Source organism: Equus asinus, chromosome X (genome assembly GCF_041296235.1).
Source record: "Equus asinus isolate D_3611 breed Donkey chromosome X, EquAss-T2T_v2, whole genome shotgun sequence".
In the NCBI taxonomy this organism is placed as follows: domain Eukaryota; kingdom Metazoa; phylum Chordata; class Mammalia; order Perissodactyla; family Equidae; genus Equus; species Equus asinus.
This window is the reverse complement of record NC_091820.1, coordinates 37,193,368-37,204,490: the sequence shown is the minus strand read 5'-3', so window position 1 is coordinate 37,204,490 and position 11,123 is coordinate 37,193,368. Positions and strand designations below refer to the sequence as shown.

The 11,123-nt window shown below is 43.2% G+C and overlaps 1 pseudogene; it reads right to left on the bottom strand.

Annotated features, from left to right (window-relative positions):
- Positions 1-3,662: 3,662 nt before the first annotated feature.
- LOC123282381 (uncharacterized) overlaps positions 3,663-11,123 on the bottom strand; it is a 51,446-nt pseudogene continuing 43,985 nt past the window's right edge.

Sequence of the window (11,123 nt, the reverse complement as noted above, 5' to 3'; positions counted from 1 at the left end):
GGGGGAAATCAGTCTTAGAAATCAGTCGGCCAGCGCTGTGGGCTGGATGCTTGTATCCCCCCTAAAATCCGCAAGTTGAAACCCCAATCCCCAATGCGATGGTATTTGGAGGTAGAGCCTTTGGGAAGTAATTGGGTTTGGATGAGGTCATAGGGGTAGAGCCCCATGCTGGGATTGGTGCCCTTATAAGGGGATGAAATGAACAGAGCTCTCTCTGCCATGTGAGGATACAGGAGGAGGGCGGCCACCTGCAAACCAGGAAGCAAGCCTTCACCAGATACCAAATCTGCTCGCACCTTGATCTCGGACTTCCCAGCCTCTAGAACTGTGAGAAATAAATGTTAGTTGTCTAAGCCACCCAGTCTATGGTAATTTGTTATAGCAGCCTAAGCTGAATAAGACAGACAAGCTGTGTTTCTTTATGGGGGCTCTTCGGAAGAATACATTTCCCAGCTCATTCAAATTATTGGCGGAATTTAGTTCCACTTTTAGCTCCTAGAGATTTTCCACAGGTCCTTGCCACATCGATCCCTCCATACAGCCTCTCACACTTGAGTCCCTCAGGAAGTACACAGGCCAGCTTAAATGCACAGCCACCTGATTAGGTCTGGCTCACCCAGGGCACCTCCTTATTTGAAAGTCCACTGATTTGGGACCTTAATACATCTACAAAATCTCTTTTCCCATATAATGCACCACAATCACAGCAGTGATATGTCATCATATTCACAGGCTCCTCTCACACTTAACGGGAGGGGACTATACAAGGTCGAGTGTCATTAGGAGTCATCTTAGAATTCTTCCTACCACAATATGTCCTCTGGCCCCCAGTGATTCAGTCCATCCCACATACAATATTCACTCACCCCATCCCACAGTTTCCAAATTTTTCATGGTACCTTTATAGTATCAGCTCAATTCCCAAAGCTCATCTAAATCTCACCATCTCAGTCATCTAAATCAGGCATGGATGAGGTTCCTGGGTATAATCCATGCAGCACAACTCCTCGGGCACAATCCCTCTCCAGCTGGGGGCCGGTGACACTAAAGTGACAAGCTGTCTTCCCCCAGCACACAATGGTGGGACAGGCATAGAATAATAGCTATAAACATTCTGGTTTAATACAGAGGGGAAATGGAAGGCCGAAAGGAGTTTGAGCCTCAGAGCAGTTTGGAAATTCAGCTGATTTCTACTAACAGTCTGTCCATGGCAAGTGAGGCTTTCTTCTAAGGTGACTTAGGCTTTCTCCTGCATGCGCTCAAAATTCTTCTAGCCTTCGCCCACCACCCAGTTCCAAAGTCACCCCCACATTTTTAGGTGTTTGCAATGGCAGCACCCCATATCAAGGTATCAAAATCTATATTCGTGTTCTATTGGTGTGGAACAAATGGCCACACCCCTGGCAGCTTAAAATAGCACCCATTTATTAGCTCACCGTTGTGCAGGTCAGAAGTCTATGCCCAGTGTGACTGGCTTCACTGCTCAGGGTCTGACACGGTGAGGTGGTGGCGGACTTGCTCTTTGCCTTTCTGGAGGCTCTGGGGAAGAGTCCCTTCCAAACTCCTCCATATTGTTAGCCGAATTCAGTTCCCTGCAGCTGGAGGACTGAGGCCCCCAGTCTCTTGCTGGCTGTCAGCCAGGGGCAACACTAGAGGCTGCCTGGAGTTCCTTGCCATGTGGCCCTCTCCAAATGCTCTCCCATGCTTCGAATTTCTTTTTCAACAAGGGCCTAGGCCCTCTTAAGTGCTTACCTGATTAGGTCTGGCCCACTCCGAATAATCTCCCTACCTTAGGGTCAGCCCATCTGTGACCTCGATTACATCTGCAAAATCCTTTTTGCCATATAATTTAACATAATCATGGGAGTGATAGCTCATCATACCCACAGGTTCCATCCACAACCAATGGGAGGAGATTATACCAAGACAAAGATCGTTGGGCATCATCATAGAATTCTGCCTACTACACAATCAAAGTATACATCAAACAGAAATGCATGAACATGTTCTCCAAAAGACATGAATAAGGATGGTCATACTAGTATTCTTAGAAATAGTCACAAACTGGAAACGATCTGAATGTTTATCAACAGTTGAACGAATAAATACAAGTGTGATGTCCATATAATGGAATACTATGCCGCAACGAAACAAGCAAATATCCCCACATGCAACAAATCGGGACAGATCCCCAAATCAGAATGTTGAGCAAAGGAAATGAGGCATAAAAAAGGTACATGATTGATAATGCTGTTTGCATAAAGTTTAAAAGAACAGTCAAAATGAACATATACTGACATAGGTCAGAATAGTGGTTAACTTTCAGGTGTACTGACTAGATAGGGGCATAATATGGCTTTCTGGGGCACCAGTGATGTTCTAGCTCTCGGTCTCGGTGGTGGTTGCATGCATGTGTTCGCTTTGTAAAATGTCCTCAAGTTGTTGCCCCTTATGATTTATGCATTCTTCTCTTTGTTCTACTTCAATGGAAAAGAAAAAGCTAAACTAAAAGAAACAACCTTATAAAAGGCAAAAAGATTTGAAAGAAATATTCTTCAGACTCACAATGCCTTATAGGCAATTTTAACATAAAAAATGCTTTGAAACCGGAACTTACTTTTCCTGACTCATTTGCCCACTACGCCAGCGGGCCGGCCCCTGGTCCCAAGAGTTTGAGATAAGGGGTCGTGGATGTGTAGTAGTAGAGGACATAATTCTGTCAGCTGATGACAGGCCAATTAAACAAGAACTGAGAAAAACCGCAGAGTCTATCAGATTGATTGAATTTATCGAATTCTTGTTCAGCACTTCAGATCAGCATATGATTTTTCTCCTTTGAGTTATTGATATCATAGATTATTAAAATATTTCCTGATATTACACCATGCTCTCATGGCTAGGAGACTGCCGGGATGTGGTAGATTTTTTATATACTGTTGAATTTTATCCATTCAAACTTTATTGATAAAAAACTTAATCCATGCTAATAAGTGAAGTAGATCCATATTTGTATTTGTGTGCGTGTGTGTGTGTGTGTGTGTGTGTGATGCTGTCTCTTCTAGGTGTTGGAATCAGGGTTTGAACTTTCTTCATTAAATAAATTTGGAAGATTTCTATCTTTTCTTCTAGCTTCTAAAATCACTTTTTTATTCTTTTAGGAATTTGTAATTTCTTAAAAGAATGGGATGATTGTGTTCAACTTTTCTGGTGCATTCAACAGGAATTTTGGTTCCAAAACCTAGTGGAAGAAGAACACTATTTTCTGACAAACGTGTGGCTATTCAAAAATGTGCATTCTAGGGAAGGGAGAGAAATATACTGTAAATAACATGGATGCTGATATCAGACGGACTTGAGTGACTGCCCCAGCTCCACCACCTACTTGGTGTATGACCTTCGGCAAGTCACCGAATCTTTTGAGCCTGAGTTTCTTCATCTGGGAAATGGGAATTTAGTCCCCTCCCTTGCACTGTTTACCCCAGATTCAGCAAAGCGCAATGTTTACATTATTACTCAAGTCAATTAATGTGCAAACCTGCTGGGATCAAGAGGAAAACGTGTATTAATTTACAAAATAGTCACAAGTAACATCAACAAGTGGGAGGCAATAACTGTTTTAGGAACTGTATGTATCTTTGAGCATTTATTTCATCTTCGTGAAATTAAGCTTATTATTTCTATGTATTTTTCTACATAGAACTTCTACAGAAAATTCATCACTTATTCTTTAATTTTCTCAAAATAACATACAGACATGATCTTAAAAGTTAAATAGTAACACTAGCCTTTAATGAAATCAGAAGTCATTTCATTCCAAATTCTCTGTCTCACACACACACCCTACCGGTACACTTCTGCTCTGGCTCCCTGAGACAACTTTCATCTTTTCTGTTTCTCTGGAACTTACCATGATATTCCTAAATCATAGCCTTATACTGATTGTAGCATATCGCAAAAAGTGCCCACAAGTGAGAACTTGTAGTTTCAGCGCTCTCGTGTAAAGACGTTAGAGATCGTCACCCCCGTCTTGTAACAAGAAGACGCCGGAAAAACTGAATCAACGTGGGTTGGTTTCTTTGTTTTTGAACTCATTGGTTGGAGAACTGAGGTTGCAGGGCAAACCACCACCCGAAAGGCAGATGCAGCGAGTCACAACCAAGATCTGCTTACCTGGCACAGATGCTTCTCGAACCATAAACACAGAACACCTAAAGGGTAAATTTGCTAAATTGCTTACAGCTGAGCGTGGACTGGTACGCGCGTAAGGGGGCCTCCACGTGTTCGTGGGCTTTACCTCCAGGGAAAATGTTCCCTGGCCCAGGCAGTGCGGAGCGACGGCGTAAACCCCGGGGTCAGAAGCAGCTGCGTGGAAACTCTGCACCCCACCCCTGCCGCAGAAGCTGTGCAGCGCCGGGCGGGTGCGTGCGGGGTGGATCCGTGACGATGCTCTCGGCGCCCAGGAGGAGCGTGAAGCGCGAGGCCAGGACGAGGAAGTGTCGGTGCTGCTGCTTCCTGCACAGCCTGCAGCTGCGATCCGGAACTCACAGGTGTGCAGGGGCCCCGGCTCAAATTGAACCGCGCCGCAGTGGCAGCCCCCGGTGTAGCGCACGGGGCCTGGGTGCTCGAGGGTGTCCAGCAGGAACGTAGCGCTCCCCTCGCAGCTGAGGCTCCGCGGCTTCCTGAACGTCTCCCAGCGCTCCCGCTGCGCGCCCAGGTCCATCTCCTTGGGGGACAGGGCGGTGCCTATAGCTGTGGCTCTTTGGAGTCGTCTTCCTTGGCCTGCTGGTTTTCTTTCAGTAGTGCTCTCTGCCGCCGCCAGGCTTCTGACCCCGGCATGGACAAGGGGGCGGCCCTGCGCACCTGGCGCTGTGACCCAAGTGGCTGCGCTGGAGGGGGCGGTGAGGGTGAGGCTGAGGGTGGGGATGGGAGTCGGGGGGCAGGGAGCAAGGGGAGCAGGGATCCCTGGGCCGCTCTCCACTGTGCGGTTGGGCGGCAGTTCTCTTCCTCACACTGCCTCAGTGTATGGCATCCTCGGCCATAAACGCAAATCTGGCTAAATCTTCACCCTGCAGTGCAGATTGGGTGGGGGCGGGGGGGGGGGGCTGCTCAGGTTCTAAGAATTTACCGGGCCACCCTTTTGTCTGCACTACCAAGACTGGCCACTTGTTGAAAGTGAGGCCAAGAGACGCCCCCCCAACCCCACCCCCACCCCCAACCCCCGATCCTAAAATAGCTGTACTGGCATAAAATATTGGCGAACTGTATCTGTAGCCCTTTCTCCTAAGAGATCTTTTTACGTCGTCCGTCGACACCTGGACATTGCCTGTATCCATGCTCATTCTGTTACATACCTGCCCTGCGACCATGGAAGTGGTCCTGGAGTTCTCTCGGTCCCAGTAATCTCATATGAGAAAAGGAGAATAATATGCCATATTCCGAGTGTAGTGGGGAGTAAATTCAAAGACATGTTTGAAGTATTTAATACAGCAGAAAGGAATGGGGTTTGTTATATTATTGCTAAATTCATTTTCCAATAATTTCCTAAGTTTCTAAAATTTTCATTGGATTTATTTTTCGTTTTCTTCTATGCCAAGACTCAGGAAGTGTTCTGCATGCTGGACGGGTAAAAGCCAACTTAACTTGATTCTTTCCCTCAGGTATCTCACAGTCTAGTGTAGCAGGCAGACAGACAAACGGACAAACTACATGAAAGGGCTTAACGTGGAGAATTAGCAGTCTTTTAGGGGTATCATGAGAATGCAAAGGAGAGACACAAAGGAAGAAGCTGCAGACTGGGATGGACTGGGGGATGAGTGGCCAAAGAAGAAACAGGATACCTGAGAGAGCCGTCTCCTTGTGTGTGTGAAGGAGCTCATCTGTACTCGACAATTCCGCTAGCCTGTGGGTTCACATCCTTGATTCTGTCAGTGTAACCCTGAACGACATCTATGCCATTCACCTAGAAAGTTAACAGCAAGAGCAGGGGACTCGAGGAACACGGACGAAGGCCACTTGGAAGTATTACTAAGCTTATTTTTCAAATGAGGGAACTGAGGCACAGAGAGGGTCAGAACTTCCCATGGTCACACTGGGAGTTAGTAATAAAGCTGATGCGAACCAGGCAGCCTGAGCCCAGAGTGTGCCCAGTGAGTCACTTCACTGCGTGGAGGAGGACACAGGAGCTTGGCTGGGCCCCTCAGCTATGAAGGTGGCAGCGGAGATTCGAGCCCAAGTCTGTGTGACTTCAAAGCCCCCTACTCTAAACGCCCCTGTTCTTCTGCCTCACTTATGCTCAGTTAAATGGTAGCTGCTTTTCCCACTCTACTTCATTGACACTGTACAGCGCAAAGTTGTTTATTAAACACCTCCTGTACAATGGGGCTAGAGAGAATTATTAGAGACAGGGAGTGGGAGGGGAGTGGGAGGGGAGTGGGAGGGAGGGAGGGAGGGAGCAACACGGAAGCAACTGTTATTCCAACAAACACTACTATCACTGAGGTCAGTAGCCACCAGGTGTCCTCCAGACAGGTGGGGCAGGCAGAACTGCTATACTACTCTCAAGGCCTTTAGAGGAGAAGCAGCTGAATCCTGCCCCCCTTTCTAAGATCAGTTTCTCTCCAGATGAGTGTCTGGGTTTTCACACGCTTGATAACTTCACAACGTTCACTGAAGGCTGAGTTAGGCCTCATGGTCAAGAAAGAAATTGGGATTCTGTGATAGTTTCCTACAGCAGCTGTTGTGCAATAAGAATAGGTTCCTATTGTGATAACAAATTATCGCAATCTTAATGTCTTGAAACAACACAAATTTATTATTTGAGAGTTCTAGAGGTCAGAAGTCTAAATGAGTCCACAGGGCTGCGTCCCCTTTGGAGGCTCTAGGCGAGAATCTGTTTCTTGCCTTTTGCAGCTTCTAAAGGCTGCCTACCCCTTCCTCCATCTTCAAAGCCCAGTAGCATAGCATCTTTTCTCTTTCTCTCTCTCTCTCTCTCATCTCTCGCTCTCTTGCTCTCCCGCTCTCTCTCTCATTGTCTCAGCCAGACTGAGATCAGACCTCTCCCTGCCAAGCCTTCCCACAGCCAAACCCTGACCCATGGGGACAGATGTGGCCTACGGAACAGGGGAAGTTTACCCCAGTGAGATAAATAAGCCGGACAGTCTAGGTCGTACCTGAAGGTGGGCTATTCTGATCCAGATCCTTACAAATCCTGCCCCACCAAGAGGCAGAGTACAAAAGAGAAATACTGAAGGCAGACTATCCCTTGTGTGTGGGGAGTCTTGCTAACTCCTTCCTGGGGGGCCCCCCTTTGCTTTTCTTCCTCTTATTCCCCTTTCACGTCTAAGCTAGGATGTCATTTCCTCTAGGAAAACTTCCATGGCTCCCCACCTGAATCTTGGATTGCTGCCCCACCTATTGTTCTCATAGTACCCTCTGTTTCCTCTGTCATATTCCTAATATCTGTTACTTATATTTTTAAATGTAATTTTAAATTATGACATAGTTTTATTTTCAGAATACTTATTTAACTATATATTTATGAGTTATCTGGTTTTTTTTGGTAGGCGGTTAACTTGGCTGAAGTCAAACTGAAAATTCCATCTCCCATGTGGTGTAGTCACTGCTCGAATAGCAGTTCAGGCTTTTTGGCCCTTCTTTTTTGTTTCATTTTTATTTATTTATTTTTGAAAAATACAAATTATGTATATTTAATGTGTACAACGTAAACTTTAGACATATGTATACATTGTGAAAAGATTACCACAATCAAACCAATTAACATATGTCACCTCCCATAGTTACCTTTTTTTGCGTGTGTCTGCTGAAAACGCCTGAGTTCTACTCTCTTAGCAAGTTTCACGTATACAATACATTATTATTACCTATAATCTCCATACTGTACATTAGATCACCAGAACTTATTCATCTTATAACTGAAAGGATGCACCCTTTGATCAATATATTCCCTTTCCCTTTCCCACCTACCACCCAGCCTCTGGTAATGACTATTCAACTTTTTGTTTAGATTCCACATGTAAGTGAAATCATAGGATATTTGTCTTTCTGTGTCTGACTTATTTCACTTAGCGTAATGTCCTCCAGCTTCATCTATGCTGTCACAAATGGCAGGATTTCTTTCTTTTTTAAGACTGAATAATATTCCAGTGTGTGTGTGTGTGTCTCACATTTTTTTATCCATTCACCTGTCAATGGACACTTAGGTTGTTTCCACACCTTGGCTATTGTGAATAAGGCTGCAGTGGACATCAGGGTGCAGATATCTCTTCGAGATAGTGATTTTATTTCCTTTGAATTTATACCCAGAAGTGGGATTGCTGGATCATATAGTAGTTATATTTTTCACTTTTTGAGGAAACTCCATACTGATTTTCATAGTGGCTGAACCAATTTACAATCCCACCAATCGTCCACAAGGGTTCACTTTTCTCCACATCCTTGCCAACACTTGTTATTGCTTGAGTTTTTGATAATAGCCATCCTAACAGGTGTGAAGTGATATCTCATTGTGGTTTTGATTTGCATTTCTCTGAAGATTAGTGATGTTGAGCACCTTTTAATGTACCCGTCGGCTATTTGTATGTCCTCTTTGGAAAAATGTATATTCAGGTCCTTTGCCCATTTTTAGTTGGCTTATTTGTTTTTTTGGCGATGGAGTTATATGAGTTCCTTATATATTTTGGATATTAATGCCTTATCAGATATGGTTTGAAAATATTTTCTTCCATTCTGTAAGTTGCCTTTTCATTTTTATTTTTATTTTTTGGTTTGATTGTTTCCTTTGCTGTGCAGAAACGTTTTAGTTCGATGTAGTCCAACCTGCTTATTCTTGCTTTGGTTGCCTGTGCTTTTGGTGCCAAATCCAAAAAATCATTGCCAAGACCAATGTCAAGGAGCTTACCCCCTATGTTTTCTTCCAGGAATTTTAGGGTTTCGGGTCTTACATCTAAGACTTTAATCCATTTTGAGTTGATTTTTGTGTATGGGGTAAGGTAAGGGTCCAATTTCATTCTTTTGTCTGTGGATGTCCAGTTTTCTCAGCACCATTTGTTGAAGAGACTATCCTTTCCCCATTGGGCATTTTTGGTTCCCCTGTCAAACATTCGTTGACCCTATATGCGTGCATTTGCTTTGGGGCTCTTTATTCTGCCCCATTGGTCTGTGTGTCTGTTTTTATGCCAGTGCCACATGGTTTCGATGCCTCAGGCTTTGTTATTCTTGCTCAAGATTGCCTTAGCTACTTGGGGGCTTCTGTGGTTCCACACAAATTGTAGGATTATTCTTTTCTATGTCTGTGAAATGTGCCATTGGAATTTTGAAAGGGGTTGCATTGGATCTGTAGGTTGCTTTGGGTAGAATGGACACTGTGGCAACATTAATTCTTCCAATCCATGAGCACGGAATATGTTTCCATTTATTTGTGTCTTCTTCAGTTTGTCTCATGGATGTTTTATAGTTCTCAGTGTACAGATCTTTAACCTCCTGGTTACATTTATTCCTAAGTATTTTATTCTTTTTGATGCTCCTGTAAATGGGATTGTTTCCTTAAGGGCTTTTTGTATAGCTCATTGGTAGTATATAGAAATTCAACTGATGTTTCGTATATTGATTTTGTAGCCCGCAACTTTGCTGAATTCATTTATTAGTCTCAACAGTTGTTTGGGAGAATCTTCAGGGATTTCTAGATATAAGGTTGTGTCACCTGCAAACAGAGACAGTTTTACTTCTTCCTTTATGGTTTGGATGGCTTTTATTTCTTTTTCTTGCCTAACTGCTCTGGCTAGGACTTCTAGTACTATGTTGAACAGAAGTGGTGAGAGTGGGCACCCTTGTCTTATTCCTAATCTTACAGGAAAAGCTTTCAGCTTTTCCCCATTGAGTGTGATGTTAGCTGTCATATATGCTTTTATTTTGTTGAGATGCATTCCTTCTGTACCTAATTTCTTGAAAGTTTTTATCATGAAAGGATGTTGAATTGCGTCAAATGCTTTTTCTGCATCTATTGAGAGGATCGTGTGATTTTTACCCTTCATACTGATAATGTGGTGTATCACATTTATTGATTTGCATATGTGGAAGCACCGTTGTATCCCAGGGGTAAGGTCAACTTGACCATGTTATGTATTGCTTTTAATGTGCTGTTGAATTTAGTTTCCTAGTATTTTATTGAATATTTTTGCATCTAGGCTCATCAGGGATATTGTCTTATAATTTTCTTTTCTTGTAGTGTCCTTGTCTGGCTTTGTTATCAGGGTAATGCTAGCCTTGTAAAATGAGTTTGGAAATTTTCCCTCCTCCTCTTCAAGTTTTTGGAAGAGTTTTATAAGGATTGGTATTAATTCTTCCTTAAATGTTTACTAGAATTCACCAGTGAAGCCATCTGGTCCTGGGTCCTTCTTTGTTGGGCGATTGTTGATTGCCGATTCAATCTCGTTACTGGTTATTGGTCTGCTCAAATTTTCTATTCCTTCATTTTGGTGTTGATAGTTTGTGTGTTTCTAGGAACTTGTCCATTTGTTCTAGGTCATCCCATGTGTTGGCATAAAGTTGTTCACAGTAGTCTCTTATGACCGTTTATATTTTTGTGGTATCGGTTTTAATGTATCATTTTTTATTTCTGATTTTATTTATTTGAGTCTTCTATCTTTTTTTGTTTTTTGAGTCTACCCAAAGGTTTGTCAACGTTGTTTACCTTTCAAACAAATACCTCATAATTTCATTGATCTCTTCCATTGTTTTCCTAGTCTTTATTTCATTTATTTCTGCTCTGATCTTTGTTATTTCTTTCATGTTGTTGACTGACTTTGGGCTTAGTTTGTTCTTTGTTTCCACGTTCCTTGAGGGGTAAAGTCAGGTAGTTTATTTGAGGTCTTTCATTTTCCCTTAATGTAGGCATCTATTGCTATAAACTTCCCTCTTAGAACTGCTTTTACTGCATGCTGTAAGTGTTGGTACGCTGTGTTTCCATTTTTTTCTTTTTCAAGATATTTTTTGATTTCCCTTTTGATTTCTTCTTTGACCCATTGGTTGTTCAGGAGTATGTTGTTTAATTTTCACCTATTTGTGAAATTTCCTGTTTTCCTCTTGTTTTTGACTTCCAGTTTTGT